Raw genomic sequence first — 21,993 nt, forward strand, 5'->3', positions numbered from 1 at the left:
CGGCAGCTCGCAATGATGTCCTCTCAGCTTAGCTGCTGGTTATTCATTTATTTGTATGTTTGCTTTATTATTTATTTATTTACTTACTTAACTCAAAATCTTTTTGAACTCTTTCATCATGAGAGGCAAGATAGAGCGAGAGAAGGAAGAGCTAACGGAGATGCTCCGTCTTGTCCTGATTCATTTTTCATAGGCTATTGATCATTATTTTTACACTTTTCTGGATGGGAATTTGCATAATTATTCAAATGTTTGCTGGTGCTGTAGGTTAGAAGAGGAAAAATAAAGATTGGCTTTGAGGGAGGGGCTGTTTTTGCAGAGCGGAGTGGAGTAGAAGAGGGAGGGTCTGAAGGTTGTGTACAGTTATTCATGTGTCAGCGTGCAATCGTTGGAATTGATTTATGTATTTGTGTGTGTGTGTGTGTTTTTCCTCTAAAGGAGCTGGGGCGTGATGGGATTGGACTGCTGTAGCTAATTCATTTCAACTGCACCAAACTGCTAGAGAGGGAAAGCAAGAGGAGGCTTTATCACTTTAGGCTAAACTTTTGCGTTAGCATATGTGTATATACTGTAGAGACAAAGAAAGAAAGCATGCTAATCTGTACTGCTTTGGCCTGATGGACTGCCCTGCTGAAAACAAACAAACAAACAAAAAAAAAAACAACAACAGAAACCACGACAGAAATTCTAATGGTTTCTGCTACAAATACCATTACAAACAATAAACTATCAAGTTTCAACAATTACAACCATTAAAATGGTTTTCTGTAGTGTGTTTCAGGACATATTCCATCAGGATTTAGTGGTTTTAACAAGCCACCAATAAAAGATGACCAATTACCCATAGAAACCCACAGGGTCCATTATAGTTTCCATTAAAACCAATAAAAGTCCCATTATAACCAGTAGAACCATTACAAATTCTGTGATGGTTTCAGTTGTTTTTGTTGTTGTTGTTTTCAGCAGGGCGGTAGGGTACAATGGGGCTAAAGGCACACCTTAAGAAAAAATGTGCTTTTTACTGCGCCCAAAGTGTGTGATTGCAGAAAAAAAAATATAAGTTTGTATTGAGCATTTATGGAGCAACAGATTTTGTGACAAACTTTATGACAAACTTGCAAACGCGGATGTTTTAGAAAGTGGAAAATAATATCAAAGGCGCCTTTTACCCAGGGATGCCTATATATGCCTATAAACATGCGGTTAACCAGCAAAACCTAGCATCAAAGCTTGTTGACCAAAGTAATCATGCTGTTTAAGTTAGTTAAGCTACTTGATAGGGACACGATCATTCAAATTCCAAAGTTGGCTGGTTACTGTATGCAAATATTTTTAGCAAGGGAGATGCTATTTTTTTTTTTTTTTTTTTTTAAGAAAATGTTACTTTTATACAGCAATAATGTGTTACATTTGTCAAAAGTGACAGTAAAGATAGAATAGTCAAAACTATTTGCTCTGGAACAAATACTAAGACCAAAGACTGCGTGTTAGATTTATCCAAAACAAATTATATCTCATGTTTAACCACTATAGAGACATCAGAGCCAGCGGCAAATTCCATAAGATCTGGCAGAGGTAAGGCTACTCTAGGCCGTTTCATGAGCGCTGAATGATTGCTGATGGCCTGGAACTCACATCTCCGAAAACACTGAAGCAAATTTTCAAATTGACGTTACTTTAATTTAAAAATTAATAATAATATTAATAATAATAATGTTTTTCACAGGATTCGTACCCACGGTTTCCACATCCTAAGTCCAACTCCATGCCACCTGAGCAACCGAGCAAGCTTGTTACGTCTGGTGTTGTGTCCATTTGTGCTACCCTGTCACATATACCTACCCCAACCCTAAATCTACCCTTACTGTATTAAAATACAGTGTTGGTAGCATAATCTGATAGGTAGCATTATTTGTCAGAACACCGGAAAGCGAAACATATGGAGCTGTAATCATGACTGTGTATGAAACAATTGAAAGTGCTGTTTTAGTGTTCATTCTTTCTAAAAACTGCAGTGATATGTATGTATTGGCACGTATGTTGCGTCTTGCGAAAAAGTTCCCCCAGGCACATTTTTGTCATGAGTCCAGGTTGGATTTGGACATCCGCCGTGACACTCGCTGTAATAAATACCGCAAGCAGAGTGATACAATCAGTGAAATGGTTGGAGTTCTTAGATTTGTACTGTAGTTTTGACTGAATAAATGCAGCATTGGTTAGCATAAGAGAATTGGGTATAAATTAAAACTTAAATAAAAATATTGAGGTATTTAATATCATTTTTAAGACTTTTTTTTTGTTGCTTTGTATTCCACAAGTGTGCAGATAAACGTGAAAATCAAAGACTTGCATACTTGTGCATGTAATTGCAAAAACTGACTTCACATACTGTATGTAATGCAAATAGTCTGTCGGTAACTGGCTGTGCTTCGAAAGGTCAGTAGCAATGGGGTCAAAGTCGAAATTGTTTGAACTCTGAGTGCTGTGTTGACCATTTGACCGTTGGGTAACACTGTAGTTGACAGACGCTTCATGCAGCAGAGTTCAAGAGCTTTCACAACCAGCTAATGAGCAGTTTGGACCATCTAGAAACCAGCCACCATGTTCCAAACATTAGTTTTAGCTGGATTTTCCAGCAGAATTGCCATGCATAACTTTATAAAGTGACTTTTATTGATATTAGTCATTGTTCTCGCTGAAGTGAATTCACTGAAGCTGAATAATATAACACCATGTGGCCCATTTTAGAATGTGAAGGCCTGTTTCAAAGTGATATTATAAACTAAGTAAAAGAGCCAGCTTTTCAACAAAACATCATGCTAATGTCAGCTTCAAGGTAACCGAGATGATGCTGTGTGCAATTCATTTCAATAAAACGTCAACTGTAGTACATAAAATCTGGTAGATGTGTTTTCCCAAGCCTCACTTCAGCCTCGAAATTCTGCTATTGCTTTTGAGATGAGAATACTGAATGGTGAATATTAAAGGTATTGAATGAATCATTCAATAAAAGCAGCTGTTCTGAACTATTGACCATATCCTCCGGTTATGCAGAGGAAGGCCTTTGCTGGAAGCCATGGTGGGTAGGCGTATTATTGTCTTCTGCAGTTCTAGTTGATGTAATGTTCCTGTGAAAGCAGATTTTAAAAAATAAACAAGAAAATCCTGAGCAGGACGCCAGATTAGAGGAGAACTGTACTGCGGCTGAGCGAGCGCTGGACTTGGAGAGGTTTTGACCGTACATGTTGGAGTGTTTATCTCTTGCTTCTGCATGAGGAAGATGAGGCAGTTTCTCTCCCTGCCTCTTTCTGCCTCTCTTTGATTAGATGGAGCCCTGAGCTCTTCCTCGCTCCGCTCTCCCAAACGCTGCATATTCCACAAAGCCATTTTACATTTTTAATGAAATTAAAAACATGTAAAGAGAGCACTGTTTCTTTCACTGTCTGCCGCTCACAACTACTTTGCTCACTAATCCGCTGCTGTGGAGCTTTCGAATCCTCACTGTTTTTTTTGTGTTTTTTTTTTTTTGTTTTTTTTCTCCCTGGTCTTTCCTTTTCCCTCGCCTTTCTTGCTTTCTCATGTGGAAAATCTTTTTTTTTCGTTTGTGGCAAGCTTCCGTTCCACACAGCCAAACAGAAAAAACTTCTCTTTTTGGAAATGTTTATTTAAAAACAATCATGTAAACAAGTGAGCTTGTATAGTCATTGTATAGACAGTTCTGCTGGTTTGAATGTGTCTTGTCATGTGTCAGAAGTTAGTACACTAGGACGTTTTCAAAGAGTTTAGTTTTTTAATATTATTATTATTATTATCACCGAACATGCAGTTTCTGTACTAGTTCAAGAGAAGTTCATTTCCAGAACAAAAAATTACAGATAATTTACTCACTCCCTTGTCATCCCAGATGTTCATGTCTTTCTTTCTTCTGTCATAAAGAAATTGTTTTTTGTGGAAAAAAAAAAATCAGGAATGTTCTCCATTTAGTGGAATTCTGTGGTGCCCCAAGTTTGAACTTCCAAAATGTAGATTAAATGCAGCTTCACGGGGCTCTAAATGATCCCAGCTGAGGAAGAATGGTCTTATCTAGCAAAACGTCTAATGTACAATTTAAATACTTTTTAACCTCAAACGCTCATCTTGTCTAGCTCTGCGTGAACCCTGTGTATTCCGGTTCATGACAGTTAGGGTATGTCAAAAAACTCCCATCTCATTTTCTCCTCCAACTTCAAAATCGTCCTACCTTGCTGCTTTACCTTTTTCTGTAAAGGGTGTTTGACCTTCCTTGCTCATTCACTTTGTAAACATTGGGTCGGTACTTGTACAGTGATGTAGGACGATTCTGAAGTTGGAGGAGAAAATGAGATGGGAGTTTTTCAACATACCCTAACTGTATTGACCCGGAATGCAAGCAGAGCTAGACAAGACAAGCATTTGAAGTTAAAAAGTATATAAATTGTACATGTTTTTTAAGAAAATAACCAATCAGTTTTGCTAGATAAGACCCTTCTTTATCATCTGGGATCAATTAGAGCCCTTTGAAGCTGAATTATACGGCATTTTGGAAGTTCAAACTCACAGGCAGCACTGAAGTCCACTATACAGAGAAAAATCCTGAAATGTTTGCCTCAAAAAAGAGTTTCTTTAAGGCTGAAGAAAGAAAGGCATGAACATCTTGGATGACAACGGGGTGAGTAAATTATCCATAAATTGTTGTCCTGGAAGTGAACTTCTCCTTTAAAGGGATAATAGATTTGTGTGTGTGTGTGTGTAAATGCAGTTATGCTGTTATGCTGTATCTGTGCAGCTTTAAACAGTCATTCAAAATTAACTATTAATGAATGACCAATCACTACTGAACTGATGAAAACACCCAGATATTGCATAGGAGTCAGTCAGCTTAGATTTGAACATTTTTGTGCTTTCTCATCATGAGGTTCTTTAATAGTGCATAGATGTGTTGAACCTGAAACCACTTGTAGTGTAGTATCTCAATGATAAATTGAACACATGAATGCTTAACAGACTTGCATGATGTGTATTGTATGTTCCATGCAACATGTATACAGCTTTGACCCTAATCAAATATTCATTTGTTAAACCTCTGTTGTGCTAGTGATACCACTGATAAGTGCATACAAACATATATGTTTCATATTAAAACAGCTCACCCTACCCTTGGGTTATAAATACAGCACAAGCAACCATGTGTTCTACAGTGCATGTACACACATATGCTCTTCATTCAGTTGGATAGTTTGCATGATGCACTTGATTATATGATCTGCACGGCCATATGTGACTGCACTCAGCACAGTAACCTGTACTTATCCAGACGTGCATGTTTTTGAGTGTTTGTGTGAATGCGCTTGTGAAGTGGCATGGAAATCAGAAATCCCGTCTCTTCTCCTCCCGTGTATGATTGGAGAGTATGGTCGTGTGTAAAGAGGTCTCTCTGGCCTGTCCACACAACACTCGGTTGATGTGGAAATGACACGGCTGAGCTCTGTGGTTAGCGTGAACGTGCTTATTTAAGAGCTGCATGGAGAATAACGGGGGAATATTTTTTCAGGCAGAAATGCATCGCTTTTACCAGCCGGCACGATAATATCTTACTAAAATAGCCCAACAGGAAGGCTGGGGGTGGTTGACACTGGTTATTTAGTCTGCATGTATGCATGATGGATTAGGGATAAAGCTAACGTTTTTTTATTAAATGTTACCTCAAGCAGACATGATTGCCTATGAATGAATACTGTGAAACAATCACATTCTTTCTAGATTTTTCTCCCTAAAAAACATTTGTTTACTTGCTGTGTTTTTCCTGTTATTTTCATCTCACCTTTTCATTAAAAAGCCAATAACCCATTAGTTATTGGCTGTTTTCACCTGTAATTTCGTTGAGATTAACACGAGAAAAGGTATTTCCAGTGCACCTGAGTCATTTCAACCTCCGATGTTTCTCCCCTGCTAGAGAATAATCAGGACAAGGTGTCACAGTCACCTAGTGTCATCCAGTGTATGTGTGTCTGAGTGTGTCTGAGCAAGGGAAATGGAAATAGAAGCACACATACACGCATACAGGCATCATTGCTTGCCCATATCATGACAATGTGAGTGCCAAGGGGCAGGAAAAGCATAAACTAGCCTAGGCTGCTAACAGCCTCTTCAAAAGCCCTGCGGCACAATAGAATACAGTAACTAGCTGCCTCTGTGCACCCACAATGGGGGGCTAAGACTTGTTTTTCACCTTTTCTCACTCACACACACAGATTTTATGGAGCTGAGCTCTCTCTGTGACAGGCTGTCTCCGCACACCTTGCTGAACTTTCCCACAGGAGGGAAAAACATGGTTTTTACATGACTACAGAAAAGAGCTATTCCGCCCACTGGTTTAATGGGGGAAATACACGCTTTCATGTAATAACATTCGCTATACATATAAACCAATATACCAGGGACTGCTGTCAGCACAGAATATCTACAGCATGTATTCCATTATATGAAGTCAAGCTGTTTTTAAATGCTGTTTTACAGCTGAGAACAACCCTCATGTGTACCGGTCTATAAAGGACAAGTACCCATATTTTTTTTCCCCCTCAGTCTCAGAGAGCAAAACCCAGCTCAGCGTGATTTCAGAGAGCAGGCGAGAAATTATTCATACGATGGAATTACAAATGCAAGAACCAATCACCTCAAAGCACTCGCAGTCCCATCTTGCACTTTATTTTTCTCTCTCTCTGTCTCTCTCACTAACATAAAAGGTAGCAAAAAGTACACTGGTACATTCTGGAAAGTGAAAATACGTGGTTGTTAATTCAAAAAGGTTTTTTTCAGACTGATCAGGCTCTCAATATTACTTTTGTTAGTGTAGCACACAGTAGTTTATTAGTTAATTTAGTCACAATAACTACACAATAACTACAGGTGAATTAATGCATGATTATATGTGACACTGAACCACAAAACCAGTCATAAGTTGCACTGTATATTTGTAGCAATAGCCAACAATACATTGTATGGGTCAAAATTATCATTTTTTTTTTCCTTTAAGCCAAAACTCATTAGGATATTAAGTAAAGATCATGTTCCATGAAGATATTACGTAAATTTCCTACCATGAATATATCAAAACTTAACTTAATTTTTGATTAGTAATATGCATTGCTAAGGACTTAGGACAACTTTAAAGATTTTCAAATAGCTGTATCTCGGATCAAATATTGTCCTATCCTAACAAACCATACATCAATGGAAATCTTATTTATTCATCTTTCAGATGATGTAGAAATCTCAATGTCAAACAAATTGACCCTTATGACTGGTTTTATGGTCCAGGGTCAGGGTAACCAACAGTATGAGTGTGAATGTGATATAACTTATTTTCACATAATCACTGTCTATATTTTCTCTGTGGATTACTGTTGAGGGTTTTTCCAGTTATTCTTTCTGCAGGTTAGATCATCAGTCAAGTTAATGTCTTTAGTGAGGCATTAAATTCATTTAATCCATTTGTTTTATACTCGCGTTTCATTCAGAAGCTAGACAACTGATTTTCTTTATGAGTGATTAATTGAATCATGCACTCAACTGATTTGCTCAAAACATTTATTAATTGAAAAAATGGAAAACAGCTATTTCTGCTATGACTTTTTTTTGGAGTTATTTTTGTTGGCAATGAAAAAACTGTGTTAAAGTAAAAACTGATATTGTATCTAAAGTTAATTGATACCTACATTTACTTTGCCATTAGTTGGATTTATTTTATACTTTACTGTTTCATATGTAATTATCATACTTTCATCCAATACATCATGTTTCTATATTCATACATCTCATACAATCATTAAATTATTTTTGGATTAATCCAGGAACAAAATAAATGACTTTATGAATTATTCATTGAATCTTTCACTCAACTGATTGTTCAAAACGCAAATTTATTCAGGAACAAATCACCAGTTATTAGCATGTGTAACAATTTATTTTGCTGTGATTTTGTTTCTTAACTATTTTCCTAAAAAAACATTTAATCTAAAATGTTACTCAATATGGATATCTTGAGACATATTTGTAAATGCAGTAATTTCTGTGCCAGAATAGCTTTAAACTTTGCGGTTGATAGTACTGTTTTTATAATTTAACACTATTATAAATTATATGATTATATTTTTATTCACAGTTGTCATGTTTTCATCCATTATATTCTGTATTCATAAATAAGAAATGTTACACAAGCAATTTGCTGCTGTTCAGCTTGAGTGTGACATTTCTTTTATGCCACATTGTATTCGCAAAACCTATAACCATTGTTGCTTCACAAATAATGAATAAACACCAAAGTAAAGCAAATTACTGTTTGCATTCATTAGTACTGTTGGGTTGGGCTGATGCAGTGAGAGCTGTTTAAGGATAAGAAGTTACACACACATACACACATTTTTGTGTGTGTGTGTGTGTGTGTGTGTGTTCATGTCAGTGGGGTGCTACACTCTAGCTGTCTCTATGATGCAGAGGGTTATCAGTATCGTTAATGGAGTTCTTAGGGATGTTAATGACTCCCAGAGAGAGAGAGGGAGAGGAGGAAAGAGCGTGAGAGGAGAAAGAAAAGTGTGCTAGCAAATCAGGCCTTCCTAACTTCTCCCAGGTCAATGTTTTCCATCTGAATTAATTGAGATTTGAGTATTTCATTTCCTACCTGTGTGCGGAACACACACACACTGATGCGCATGTGAAAGAAAACAGCTCAACACGAACATCGCTAATCAATGACAAGAATCGATGCAGCAATAATGTGTGATATGAGGGGATGAAATGTTGGTATGTGTTGCTGCTTTCCTCCAGGACCAAACCCTCACCTCTCCATCCCCCCGTTTCTCTCTTCCATTTGCTCACATTGATTTGCTGTATTTCTATAATTGGTCTCTCGACAAGTAGACAATATGACAAGTGCATTTTCAGTGTTTGCTCACCTCATATTCAAGCATTACAGTCACATTTGCTATGGTTTTATGTCCTAGGCCATCCGATCGTTACGTGCCGGTGTTGGTTTCATTAGGCAAATATCCTTGAGCAGGTATATGTAGGGCAATGAACGCTGGATATGACAGAGATCTATAGCTCATCCTTCTGTGTGGTTCTTCCGGAGTTTGAATCGTTGATAAGGAATAATGTGATTGTCATGGGCTGTGCTATCTTTAACGAGGTAGATTTACTGTGCTTGGAGGGAGGAGAGGATTGTGGGTAGTTCCTTTAAGAGCTCAGAGTCAATAACGGGAAAGATTTTAGAGTGACTCCAGATCTGTCTTCAGTTTGTTTACGTGTCAGCATCTGAATTGGATCTAGTCGTACCAGTCATTTTGATGCACTTTGTGATGTGTTTGTAAATGTGCCTGAACCTCTTCAAGATGTGAGTAAACCAGCGGAAGCAGGAATGAGTTGATGTTACATAGTTCATGTAAAATTTAATGATTTTCGGAACAGATTTTTGTAACTGGGCAGATTGGATTTGATTGAGAAAATATTGTGTTCAAACCTTTTTTCCTCCCAGTTGTTTTTGTGGTCCAATTGTTGCATTTATTCTTTTTATCCTTTTTGTATGAATTACTGCATACAAATGTTATGTGTGCAAAATTTTATTCGGAATTAAGCAGATTTTTTGATACATTATGAAATCGTTTGTACACAGACTTTTATGTGAATAAGACCCAGCGAGTGTAAGTTTGATGGTTTTGAATGCATTGTAAGAGTTATGACAGATATGTCAGAATTGTAGGAAAATAGGAAATAGGAAATAGGAAAATTTGCACTATTTGGAGTTTGCAACAATACTGCACACAGTAGTAATGAATAGGCAATCATAGATGGCCTCCTATGGTTATAAGTCATCTACATTGAGCAGATCAAGGTTACAATAATATAAGATGAAGTCTCTTTCACGTCTCATTCTGTTTTGTTCAGAATTCAGTGTGTGACTTGAGAGTTGGGATATATAACAGGTTAGCTTTCTCATACAAGTGAGCAGATAAGGTTCAGTGCCAAAAAATTCCCAATGGACAGGACACTCTCAGCACCAGCTTGATGGTTTTCACTTACAGTACAAAGAGTATACTTGAGGGAGGTTGTTACCTCCAAAATGTCTTTCCAAAAATAAACAAAAACCAAGTGTCTGCAAAGCAATTTGAATGCAGAAGCTTTGACTCTGTATTTTTGTTGTTGTTGATACAGGTTTTGTGTCTACACATGTTCTTTTGCCATTTTTTTTTCCATAAGAAAGTTTTTTAAAATCAAAATACCTATGGAATTTCTTTTTTTAACTAATGTCTTCCACCTCCCAGCTCTTAGCATGCCTGGGAATCTCCTCTCAGCTCCTCCTCTGTGCCTGAAGTCCCTTTTTTCTATTAAAGTGAACTCTATATCTTTTACTTCAATAATTTGACATATTTGAAAAAGGAAACAAGGCAACAAGTCAGAATGTAGGTTTAAAATTTTCAACAAGACATAATGGTTTTATCAGTTGGGAATTTATTGAAAAGTGAACAGTGTGAGTTGCATATCAAAATAGATCCATGTAGTTGAGAGATTTGTGAGTAAAGAGTGAGTAAAGACCGGGAACATGCATTAACAAAATTATTTTAAAGGCACGGTATGCAATTTTCACCTCTAGGGGGTGCATATTAAAAACAAACAGAAACAAAGATGTCATTTGATGGCGCCGTGATTGAGTGTGGAATCATGGGAGTTGACGTCTTCAACCCTCATGCAATCTGATGGGCCTCGGCTGGAAATCATGCTCATAGATGAGTTAATGTAATAAAGATTTATTAAAGGGGTCATCGAATGCAAAGTTCACTTTTACATGTTGTTTGAACATTAATGTGTGTTGGCAGTGTATGTACAAATCTACCCTATAATGGTAAAAATCGGTGCAGTGGACTTTAATTAATAGGTAAAATAACATCCCCTTTTTCAAATCGAGTCATTATCAGATGCCTGTCGGTGTGACGCCTGCTCCCACGATAGTTGATTTAAATGAGCGTCTTGCCTCAGACCCATCTTAAATCAGCTGTAACAGTCCGACCTCCACTGTTTCGATGCCGGAGCAGGGATGTAATTTAGACAAGAATATCTCTGATTGAGCGATTGAGGTGTTGTCGTCATTTACTCCTGACATCTGAGCCACTGAAGATGCAGTGGATTATGTTTGTTTGTGAAGGGAATGCGCCTCCCCATGTACATATATCCGTCTATGTTTGCGCGAATCATTCGTGATCCATCTTAACTTACAGCAGAAATGAGTATAAGGTTTTTTTTATGAATATTTGCGATCGCCTTTCCTAATAACATTCTAGTTAGCAAGTTTAGCGGCTAAACAGTTAAAAGCGACTAAAATAAACAGGCTCGTCACTCCACAGAGAGAAGAGAGGGGCGGGGTGAGCAGAGCTCATTAATATTTAAAGCAACCTTGACCAGAATGAGATGATTTTTGCAGAGCTGATTTTGGCAAGGTAAAAAGGGTGTTGTTTTATTGAGAATTTTTAACCAAAGTATGTTATGGACTTTTCATTAAGACCCTAAGGAATCTTATCAACTTGGGCATCCAATGACCCCTTTAACCTCACTGTAGTATGAAGCAGGGTGGGGCTGAAAGCCATGGAAGTGAAACGAGGTTGCTGGAGAGATTGCTAATAGACAGATGAGCATGATACACGACTCGAAAGCAGCGGAGCTTTTATTTTGCCACATTTTACCGCTTCTGCTCTTTTCAGGCATGCAAATGTGGGGTAAAGCAGTGCTGTTTTATCATACCAGAATCATTTGAGTGTGTTATAATGCTTGTTCGTCATCTGTCTAATGACAAATTGTATTAAAGCAACTTTGGTGTTGCATGTTTTCTACAAAATAAAACCAGAAATCGAGGGTGTATGACGTCACTGGCAGGTGACGCAAGGGACAGGCCACTATAGACTGTATAAAACATGGCCGTAGTGTCCATGATGTCACCCGTAGGTTTCTGAAGAGCATTTTTTTAAGCCAAAAGTGAGTAGAGCCAGCCATCACCATCTTGGCCACGCATCACGCCCAGTTAATCGCAAAATGGGCAAAGAGGCGGGACGTGGGTGGAGCTGAGGTGCCTGGTTGCTGAAACCACGCCCACCTAGCTTGATGTGATCAAATTAGCTCAGGCTGTCTCTCAAACTGCCACGCCTTTAATTATGCAAAACTTTAAAGCTTAATATAATTTAAATGAATGAGTTATAGGAAGAAAAAAAAAAATCACCCCCCTCATGAAGGGCAAAATTTGCTATATAGACTAAAACCACTTTTTAACATGAGGGGTCTATAGGATTGACTTCCTTTTGAAGAATGTCTCTTGTGGCCAATCAATGAATTGCAGTCACTTCCGTGTTCAAATCAAGCCACTAGTTAAAATTGCTTATTTCTCTGGATTTAAACATTCTTTGAAACATTTGGGATAATGTAAGTACAAAAGTCAACAAAATATAACACTGTTCTAGTGGTTTTTGGATATTTTATTCAAAAAATCGTTATATATGTTGTGCCTTTAAAAAGTATTGCTTAAAATGAACAATATATACAAATGTTTAAAACATGTTTTAAACAACTCAATGATGTGGCAAGACTGCATGTTGTTACGCTGTCTAACATCTGAAATAAGGAACTCAGGCACTCATGCAGAGACATAAACACTTGGTACCAAGACACGATAACGGTAAAAATCAATGGCTAATTTTTGAGCACAAATGGGTAATTTTAAACTCAACACGTCATAAAACAGCAAGATACTAAATGTGACAAAATCAACAGCAACAGTGAAACTGGCAAACAGTGAAAACATGCGGCCTTATTAATTATTCATGCCCGGGTGCATGCTGGGAGCACCAGCAGCGTGGAGCTATGTAGATTTTACTTAATTTTTCAAAATGTATTCAAATCTGCTAATAAATATTATGTATTATACATGACATAAATAAAAAAAACATTTCTAAATATGTTAATTTCTATGCACATGATTGAATTGAATACAAATGTAGAATTCTTTAATATTTCCAGTGCTATAGCATATCTGTATTAACTTCACCACTTTTTTTTTAAGTGTAGGTTGAGATAATGTTATTTATATCTTAAGTGTTTGTGTGCTCTTACTAAGCGTAAGTGACGACGACATGTCACCCACTTAGCCTGTACTGATGTAGTTTCCTGTTACTACCAGACGTGCTACACCAGATGAAGTGTTCGCTAAATTGCATAATGGCTATTAAGCTGGATCAAAGGGCTTGTTTTGCATGCCGTCGACAGCATGCTAATTATCAATATACTCATTAATTACTGTCGTACAAAGCTAAATTAACAATTTGCATGACATTTTCATTAGACACTACCCTATTGATCAGGTGTTGGACACGACCACAAAGTAAACTATTTATCTTTCATGTATCTGCAGAATATACGCTTATTAAACCGTTCATTAGTTCCTCTTCTTGTAAAGCCAAAGAAAATAGAAAACCCAGTCGCCAGCCGCAAAGAATGAACCTCATCCTAGTTCACAAGATCTTCATTGATTCTTGCAGGCCCATGTCATTAGTCACCGTGAATAGCCATGTGTAAATTTCCTGACAGTCTGACTATAGTATCATTAGAGTGTTGTGTGAATGGAGAGTCTACTTTTCAACATTAACTCTAATTACTCTTTACTCCATATACTGTAGAGGGGATAATACGGCTGCTAGACAAGAAGAGCTTGGCTAAGGTTCATTTACTTCAGTAGGGCCATGGCTACAACAGTTAAGAACTTTACAGTCGAGGTTAATTGTCATCCCTAAGACTTTCCAAGCAGGCTTAAAACGTGTGTTTATATACATAGTAGTCCAAATAAGTCATCAGTGACAGAAAGGAGTGCAATTCACAAACCGAGGCTAGATACTTCAATCGTGAGAGAACTTCAATAACTAGCGCCATTTCAATCCTGTCCCCACTCTTTTTCCTATCTTCCGGCTCTCTTTTTATGATCAGTCATCCTCAGATCCTGACAGGCACTTGTGTCTGTGTGAAGGGCTGAATATCTAGTCGCTGACGAGTCGGCCGCATTAGACAGCCACACAGCAATCAGTCGGATCAGGCTTTCTTTGGATGCCTCAAAAGCAGGGCCTAATTTTCAGATTCCTCTCAGGCTGAAAAATGCCTTTGCACATTTGTAGGCCGCTGGTGTATGTGTGCGAGGGAGGCGCAAGCGTCTGGAGAGGTGTGCTATGGATGAATGATATGTAAAAAACCTGCAAATTAGTACTTCTTCCTCCATTACAGTTACCATAGTGATAACAGCCTCCCTCGACAAATGGCCATAGTGGTGGAACTCTAACTTCAGCATGCCAGGTGATCAAAAATACATCAGAGTTCCCCGCTGCATCCTTTGGAGTTAAAGGAATAGTTCACCCTAAAATTTAAATTCTGACTGTCTCTTCTGTGGAAAAGGATGAGGTGAATTTTTGGCTACTTTTTGTTATGAAGTGAACTTTCTGAAAGTGATTGGGGGGTCGAGACTGGAAGGGTAAAAAGAAAGAAAGAAAGAAAGAAAGAAAGAAAGAGGAAGGAACAAAGGAAGGAAGCAAAGAAAGAAAGTAGGAAGGAAAGAAAGAAAGAAAGAAAGAGGAAGGGACGAAGGAAGGAAGCAAAGAAAATAGGAAGGAAAGAAAGAAAGAAGAAAAAAGGGAGGAATGAAGTAAAGAAAGAAGAAATTAAAGTATAAAGAAATGAAAGAAGGAAGGAAGGAAAAAGAAAGAAAGAAAGAAAGAAAGAAAGAAGGTTTCTTTATTTTCTTCCTTCTTTCTTTCCTTCCTCTTCCTTTCTTCTTTCCTTCTTTCCTTTCTTCTTTTTCCTTCCTTCCTTCCTTCCTTCCTTTCTTCCTTCCTTTCTTTCTTCCTTCCTTCTTTTCTCTTTCTTTCTTTCTTTCTTTCTTTCTTTCTTTTTTTCTTTTCTTCTTTACTTTTCTTCCTTCCTTTTTTTTTTTTCTTTCCTGTATCCTATATATCTTGACAAATGCCCTTCATGACTCTTCAATGAGAGTTCATGATTTGTGAAGAAATGGTTATTTTGAGTCAAATCTCTTCACTGAATCAATTGATTCAGTTCACAAAACTGGCTGGAATGAGTCATTCATGAATTGGACTGATAAAAGAACTCTTCTTGGCTCTTTGAAGATCAACTGATTCATGAGTGAAGTACTAATGTTTGATTTTTGATTCAGAGCTTCTTTGAGTTAAATCTTTTTAGTGAATCAGTTGATCCAAGTCACAAAACTGGTATGAATGATTCATTCAGAAACTTAACTGATAAAAGAGCTCTGCTTGGCTCTTTGAAGATCAACTGATTCGTGAGTGAAGTATTGATGTTTGATTTTTGAAAAAGTGCTTCTTTTCAGTGAATAAACTAATAAAGCGGCTCTTCTTGGCTTTTTGATGAAAAGTTCATGAAGTTGTGCTAATGAATTTGTGAACAAATCATTCTTTCAATGATTCTATTTGAATGAATCAGGTGATCCGATCCACCTAACTCTTCTGAATGACTTGTTCACGAGTTCATCTCACTGTTTAACAACGCACTGTGAAAATTTAGGTGAGTGAATAATGTGAATTCAATTTTGATCTGTTGTTTATGGCTTTAGAAGTTTTGGATTATAGTGCACAATTTGTATGGGCCACTTTTATGATATTTTGTAGGCTTTTATAAAACTCTACAGCCCCAACCTTCATTCAAATTCATCAAAAAACAACTTTTGGTGTTTTACAGAAAGTTATACAGGTTTAGAACAACATGAAGGAAATAAATAACTACAGAATTTAATTTCTGGATTAGCTATTCCTTCAAAACAGGGCTGTGCTGATAGTTAAAGTGTGTTCTTATAGTACTAGGATATCAATAGATTTAAGGCAGAGTTGAGACCAAGAGCGGGGTGTTAATGTGTGCACAGTGTAATTCATTATCTTTAAAGGGCTCTGATGTACAATAATTGTTCATAGGTGATCCTGAAAGAATGTTTATCTTGTTGGAGGCAAAATTCATTAGGTTTATACTGTGATTAGAGCACCTTCTCGGTCCTCCCGGGTTCGGTTTTGCTCTTCTGCACCACTGCTGTCGTAAATCTGTTGATGTATATCTCTTAAAAAGCGGACTTATAATTTATTCATGGGCTGGGAAAAACGGGCCGTACAAAATGTTCAGCAAGACATCATCAAAACGAATCGCAAAGCATTTGGACGAAAGTCAGCGCGTCCCTTTTTGCTACAGTTAATTGCTGGCTTCCTTTGCGAACTCTTCGTTGTGTCTATTCCTCCCATTTCTCTCTCTGTTCCGCTCTGATCCTCTTCTCTCCCAGTCGGAGCTGCGGTCGGTGGGATGTGCGTACGTGCTGGACTCCCGTTGCCATGGCTTCTCAGCGGCTCTGCTGTGGTTTATGGTGGGGTGCGAGTAAAAAGGTGCTTTGGTGCGGCTGTAAATCTCTTCTGCAATCAATCCCGGTGCAATACTAGTAAGAGGGCTCAACTTTTAACGAAACCCACTCCTCATTCACACCTAGTGATTAAGGGTCGGCTTGATTAGAATTCCCTCAGCGGGGCTCCAGCTGCCCCTCCCTTTTCCCTCGTGTCTCCCCGGATGGGCCCATCAACTCAGTATAATCGTTGGGAAATGGCTCTTGCATGTATATGGAGATTTGCAGGTTGACAGCAGATTTTCCCAGGCTGCATGTCCTCGGCTCTCATCTGTCTTGAAATCACTATCCATATCCACAGGTGAGTGGGATCAAGTGCCAGAGCCATGCCTCACTGATCTTGGAATCTCAGTTGGGTCCAGTCTGGGGCAGCAGTGCACCACCCAGTCTGGGGCAGCAGTGCACCACCATAGTGTCACTCTAGAGATGTTTTGACCTCATTTCAAAAGAATCTGAAAAAGCCTTGATTCTGTATGAATGTTATCACATGATTTTTTAAAATAATTATCACTGCACAAAAAAAAAAAGAATTTCCATACCTAAAATTAGAGATTTCCATGCCTTGGGCAGTGTGTGACATTTTCTTAATCATGTTTGCAGTTATTTAAATAAATTTAATTTATAAATACAAAAGCACTCACTTGAACAACATTATAATGCACAAATATTATAATATTATATTATATTATATTATATTATATTATATTATATTATATTACACTATTGTTTAAAAGTGTCTTTTTTTAATTAATTAATTAACCAGAAATGCAAGGATGATCAGCTGATCAAAAGTTACATAAAGACATTTTCTAATGTCTTTTATAATAGTTTTTTTTTAATTGTTATATAATAAATATTATAGAACATTAAAATAACATATATATTTTTTTTTTTTTTAATTAATACACTAATTTAATTTAAATAAGATTTTATAAATACAAAAACACTCACTTGAACAACATTATAATTTACAAAAATATATGATATGATATGATATGATATATGATATATGATATACGATATGATATGGTATGATATTATATTTTTATTTATTATTATATAATAAATATTATATAATATATTATTTAAATTAATACACCAATTTAATTTAAAATAAGATTTCATAAATAAAACCATGTATTTTATAATTGTTTTTATTGTTATATTATATTATATTATATTATATTATATTATATTATATTATATTATATTATATTATATTATATTATATTATACTGTTATTTAAATGAATACATAAATTTAATTTAAAACAAGGTTTCATGAATAAAAAGCACTCACTGGAACAACATTATAATTTACAAAAATATCATCATATGTCAATTATCATCAATTATATCATATTTATTATGATATATATGATCATAACTATTAGAATATATTGCACTACTGTTTATTTATTTATTTTTTTATTTTTTTTAAGAAATTAATTAACAAGAAATGCAGGGATGCATTACTTTGATGAAACGTGGCAGTAAAGATGTTTCAGAATGTACAGTATGTTTATATATTTATTTATTTGTTTGTTTGTTTTTGTTTGTTTGTTCACTTTTTCGCAAAGAATCCTGAGTAGAGGGGGGTTTCCACAAAAATATTAAGCATCACAACTGTTTTCCACACTAATAATAAATGTTTCAGAATTATTTCTGAAATATCATGTGACATGGAGACTGGATTAATGACTACTGCCATCCCAGAAATAAGTCACAAAATACATGAATATATAAAATATTAAATTAGAAATATAGTTGTTTTAAATTGTAATAATATTTCACAATAGTATTCTTTTTGTTGTGTTTTTATAATAAGCAACAACAATCATATAAACATAAAAGGTAAATACACAGTCATTTTAATATTTTGAATTACCTGTGGGGAAAAAAAAAAAAAAAGTGGCAGATGTCAAATATGTGTGAATATACCCAAGGTTTCATGGAATCCTCCAAAACAAGGTTACCAGAACAATGTTTTGTTGATGCACACATAAATGCTGATAGAAGGACGTGTCCTTGAGAATATGGCAGTTGGGTGAAATTTATATTATTTTGTTCGGATGAAGTAATATATTACAACACAATAAATGTGCAGTACCCTGTAGTACCTTGTAGTAATACTAAATCTGGAAGTTTTTCCACTGCATCCCATTCTTCTTCTTCTTTATCTGCTTCGTTCTGTCAGTCTCCCATCCCAGTGCTGTGGTTTCCTGTGGGGATCTCGTGGTTATTTTAAGGATGAGCAGGAATAATATGAGACTATTCTCACACTCGACCTAGAGCAGAACATAATGGAGTGAATCTATCACTCATCACCACCTTTCTTTTCTCAGACGTACCTCCGGAAAGTCCTGCGCCGCCTGTGCGACATGTCTGATCATTCACGTGTGGCGATTCAAAAAGAACAGGTTCCTTGTGGCTGTAAAGGCACTCAGGCTTGGATGAGGAAGTGGGGAGTAAGAGACCTGCACAGAGAGCAAAGCAGGCCTGTCAGAGCAACTTAACAGCAGTCAGAAAGGCGAGAGAGGTTCGGGCATTATTAAATAACTCGCTTCCATCACTTCCTGTAGCTTTAGAGGAAATGAGACAACAAAAATGAAGCATGAGCGTCTTGCAGGCACAGAAATGAACATTTTTTGTGGATACTGATTTACTACTGATATGTTCTGAGAGCGAAGATTAAATGTGAGTTATCGGTTCACCTGAGAAACTACAGGCTAAATGATGCTATTGCTAAATGTGCTAAATAGTTTAGAACGGATGATGATGTGGGGGGAATTTACATCTTGCAGTTCTGAATTGCAAGATATAAACTGGCAATTGCGTGTTATAAAGTCCAATTCTGAATGGGGGGAAAAGATATTTTCTCAGAATTGTGACTTTATTTGTCAGAACTGCGTGATATTAACTCAAAAAAAGGTAGGAATTGTGAGATAAAAAGCTACTTTTTAAAAAGTTTTTCAGAATTGTTAAAAATGTTAATTATTTTACCAAAATAAGAGGGATCATACAAAATGCATGTTATTGTTTATTTAGTGCTGACCTGAATAAGATATTTCACATAAAAGATGTTTACATATAGTCCACAAGCAAAAATAATAGTTTAATTTATAAAAATGACCTGGTTCAAAAGTTTGCATCCCCTTGATTCTTAATACTGCAATCTTACTTGAATGATCCACAGCTGTGTTTTGTTGTTTAGTGATAGTTGTTCATGAGTCCCTTGTTTGTCCTGAATAGTTGAACTGCCTGTTGTTCTTCATACAAATCTTTCAGGTCCCACAAATTCTTTGGGTTTCCAGCATTTTTGTGTATTTGAACCCTTTCCAACAATGACTGTATGATTTTGAGATCCATCTTTTCACACTGAGGACAAGTTAGGGACTCATATGCAACTATTACAGAAGGTTCGCTCACTGATGCTTCAGAAGGAAACACGATGCATTAAGATGCATAAAACTTTTTGAATTTGAAGATCAGGGTAAGTGTAACTTATTTTGTCAAGTATTTTGTAAGTATATTCTTTAGCTTCTAAAGGGCAGTACTTAATGAAAAAAAAGGTTTGAGTTTGCACATGTTCTTGAAGCTCAACTGGAGCGCCTCGAACCTGCAATACATATTTAGGTAAAATAAGAAAAATGTACACATCTTCATTCTGTTCAAAAGTTTTCACCCCCCGGCTCTTAATGCATTGTTTTTTCATTCTGGAGCATCAGTGAGCGTTTGAACCTTCTGTAATAGTTGCACATGAGTCCCTCAGCTGTCCTTAGTGTGAAAAGATGGATTTCAAAATCTCACAGTCATTGTTGGAAAGGGTTCAAATACACAAAAATGCTGGAAAACCAAAAGGTCATTTTTATACATTCCAAAAAAAAAAAACTATTATTTTCTGTCGTGGACTATATGTAAGCATCTAAATAAACAATAACGTGCATTTTATAAGATCCCTCTTATTTTGGTAAAATAATTAATATTTTTAATGGTTCTGAAAAGGGGGATACAAACATTTGACCTCAACTGTATATCAGTATGACTGTAAAATAATAATTATAATATTTTAGGATGAAGATGAAGATGACACATTTTACCTTCGCCCACGCCATTGGATTCTGTTGTTGGGACAACTGGTCCTTACATTACAATATAAAATGCAATATTTCACTGTAACATAAAATAAATTTAGTACAATCCAACAACAACAACAACAACAACAACAACAACAACAACAACAACAATTTTATTATTATTTATTTATTTATTTGTTGTTGTCTTAATTTCATCATTTTCAAACGTAAAACCATCAAGCTTTTATTTTGGTGGAAAACCAAAGCTGCTGTATGTAAAAGAACACTGTACCATACTTCACTATAAAACATGCAGTGCATTTATTTATTTAATTACATCTTAGCCATTATGATTTCATGAGCGCACTAAGCCATATTGCAATTTCGGTTTTATTTTGATTAATTATGCAGCCCTATTACAAACCATTGAATCTCCATAAATTTAAGGGGATAGTCCAGCAAAAAAATGAAAATTCTTTTATTCATCCTCATGATGTTTTTGTTTTAATTAACATTTAAACTATTTTCATCCATACAGTGAAGTCACCTAAGTCAAAAACAATGCTGGAATCCACTGACTTTGACAAAAAATATATTATTTGGTGTTCAGTAGAAGAGAAAAGTGCATACAGGTTTGGAACATCGTGAGCGTTAGTTTGTTTGGGGGTGAACAATCACTTTAAGCTGCAAACCTAGTCTTATCAAATCATCCTGTATAGCATTATTCAAGTCGCTTGAGGTGGATAATGGGACCATTGTGACGAGTGAGGAATGAAACATGTAGATGAGAGGACTTAAGACAGACCTGAACCTTTCTCCCTTCATATTTTTACCCTCCGAAAGGCATCTTTTTATAGAAAGCAAGGATGACTAGCTCACCGCTGGGATTCTCACAGCTGATTCTATGCTAATGCAGCTTGTTAGAAATGATTGCTTTGTTATCACTGGCAACGCTTTGTGCAAAAGCCTCGTGAGCAACGTACTATTATGGCACATTAGTTCTAATGAACTGGTCCATATGCTCCCGAACTCCTCTGGAGGAAGGAAACAACAGAACACATAACACGCAAACAGAAACACGCAGGGGTTTGTACACAGACTTTCCCTCCCGGTCGCACGCAAACACACTACAAAGATCCCGCTGGTTCTTCAAAGAGACTTACAAAGGCCTTAAAACAAACCCGGCTGTTTAGAAACCCAACAACGTGCCGTGCCGGATTACACCCTTTCAAAACCTTGTCTAATACATTTTGTCTTACGCCGAGAAACTTACAAGCACACTTTGTTTTCAGAAGGATGTGCATAATTTTACCTAAAAGTCAAGACTCTCCATGGTCCCATCGAAAGCCCTCCATGACAAACTGAAAAGCGTATTCCCCAGCCTGTAGTTGGAACTGCCCTGGATACGCTGCGA

The 21,993-nt window shown here is 36.6% G+C and overlaps 1 protein-coding gene and 1 long non-coding RNA gene across 3 annotated transcripts in view; one reads left to right on the top strand and one right to left on the bottom strand.

Moving 5' to 3' along the window:
• The window catches only part of LOC127167824 (zeta-sarcoglycan), a 309,249-nt gene that overhangs the window by 123,274 nt on the left and 163,982 nt on the right, over window positions 1–21,993 (top strand). The gene's annotated exons all lie outside the window — the stretch shown is intronic.
• On the bottom strand, window positions 18,429–21,987 carry LOC127167834 (uncharacterized). The gene is made up of 3 exons (XR_007828030.1): window positions 21,892–21,987; window positions 18,855–18,980; window positions 18,429–18,725 (listed from the first exon to the last, which is right to left on the bottom strand). It is a non-coding gene; the product is annotated as an uncharacterized LOC127167834 (long non-coding RNA).

The sequence above is a fragment of the Labeo rohita genome, chromosome 1, assembly GCF_022985175.1.
Source record: "Labeo rohita strain BAU-BD-2019 chromosome 1, IGBB_LRoh.1.0, whole genome shotgun sequence".
Lineage (NCBI taxonomy): Eukaryota > Metazoa > Chordata > Actinopteri > Cypriniformes > Cyprinidae > Labeo > Labeo rohita.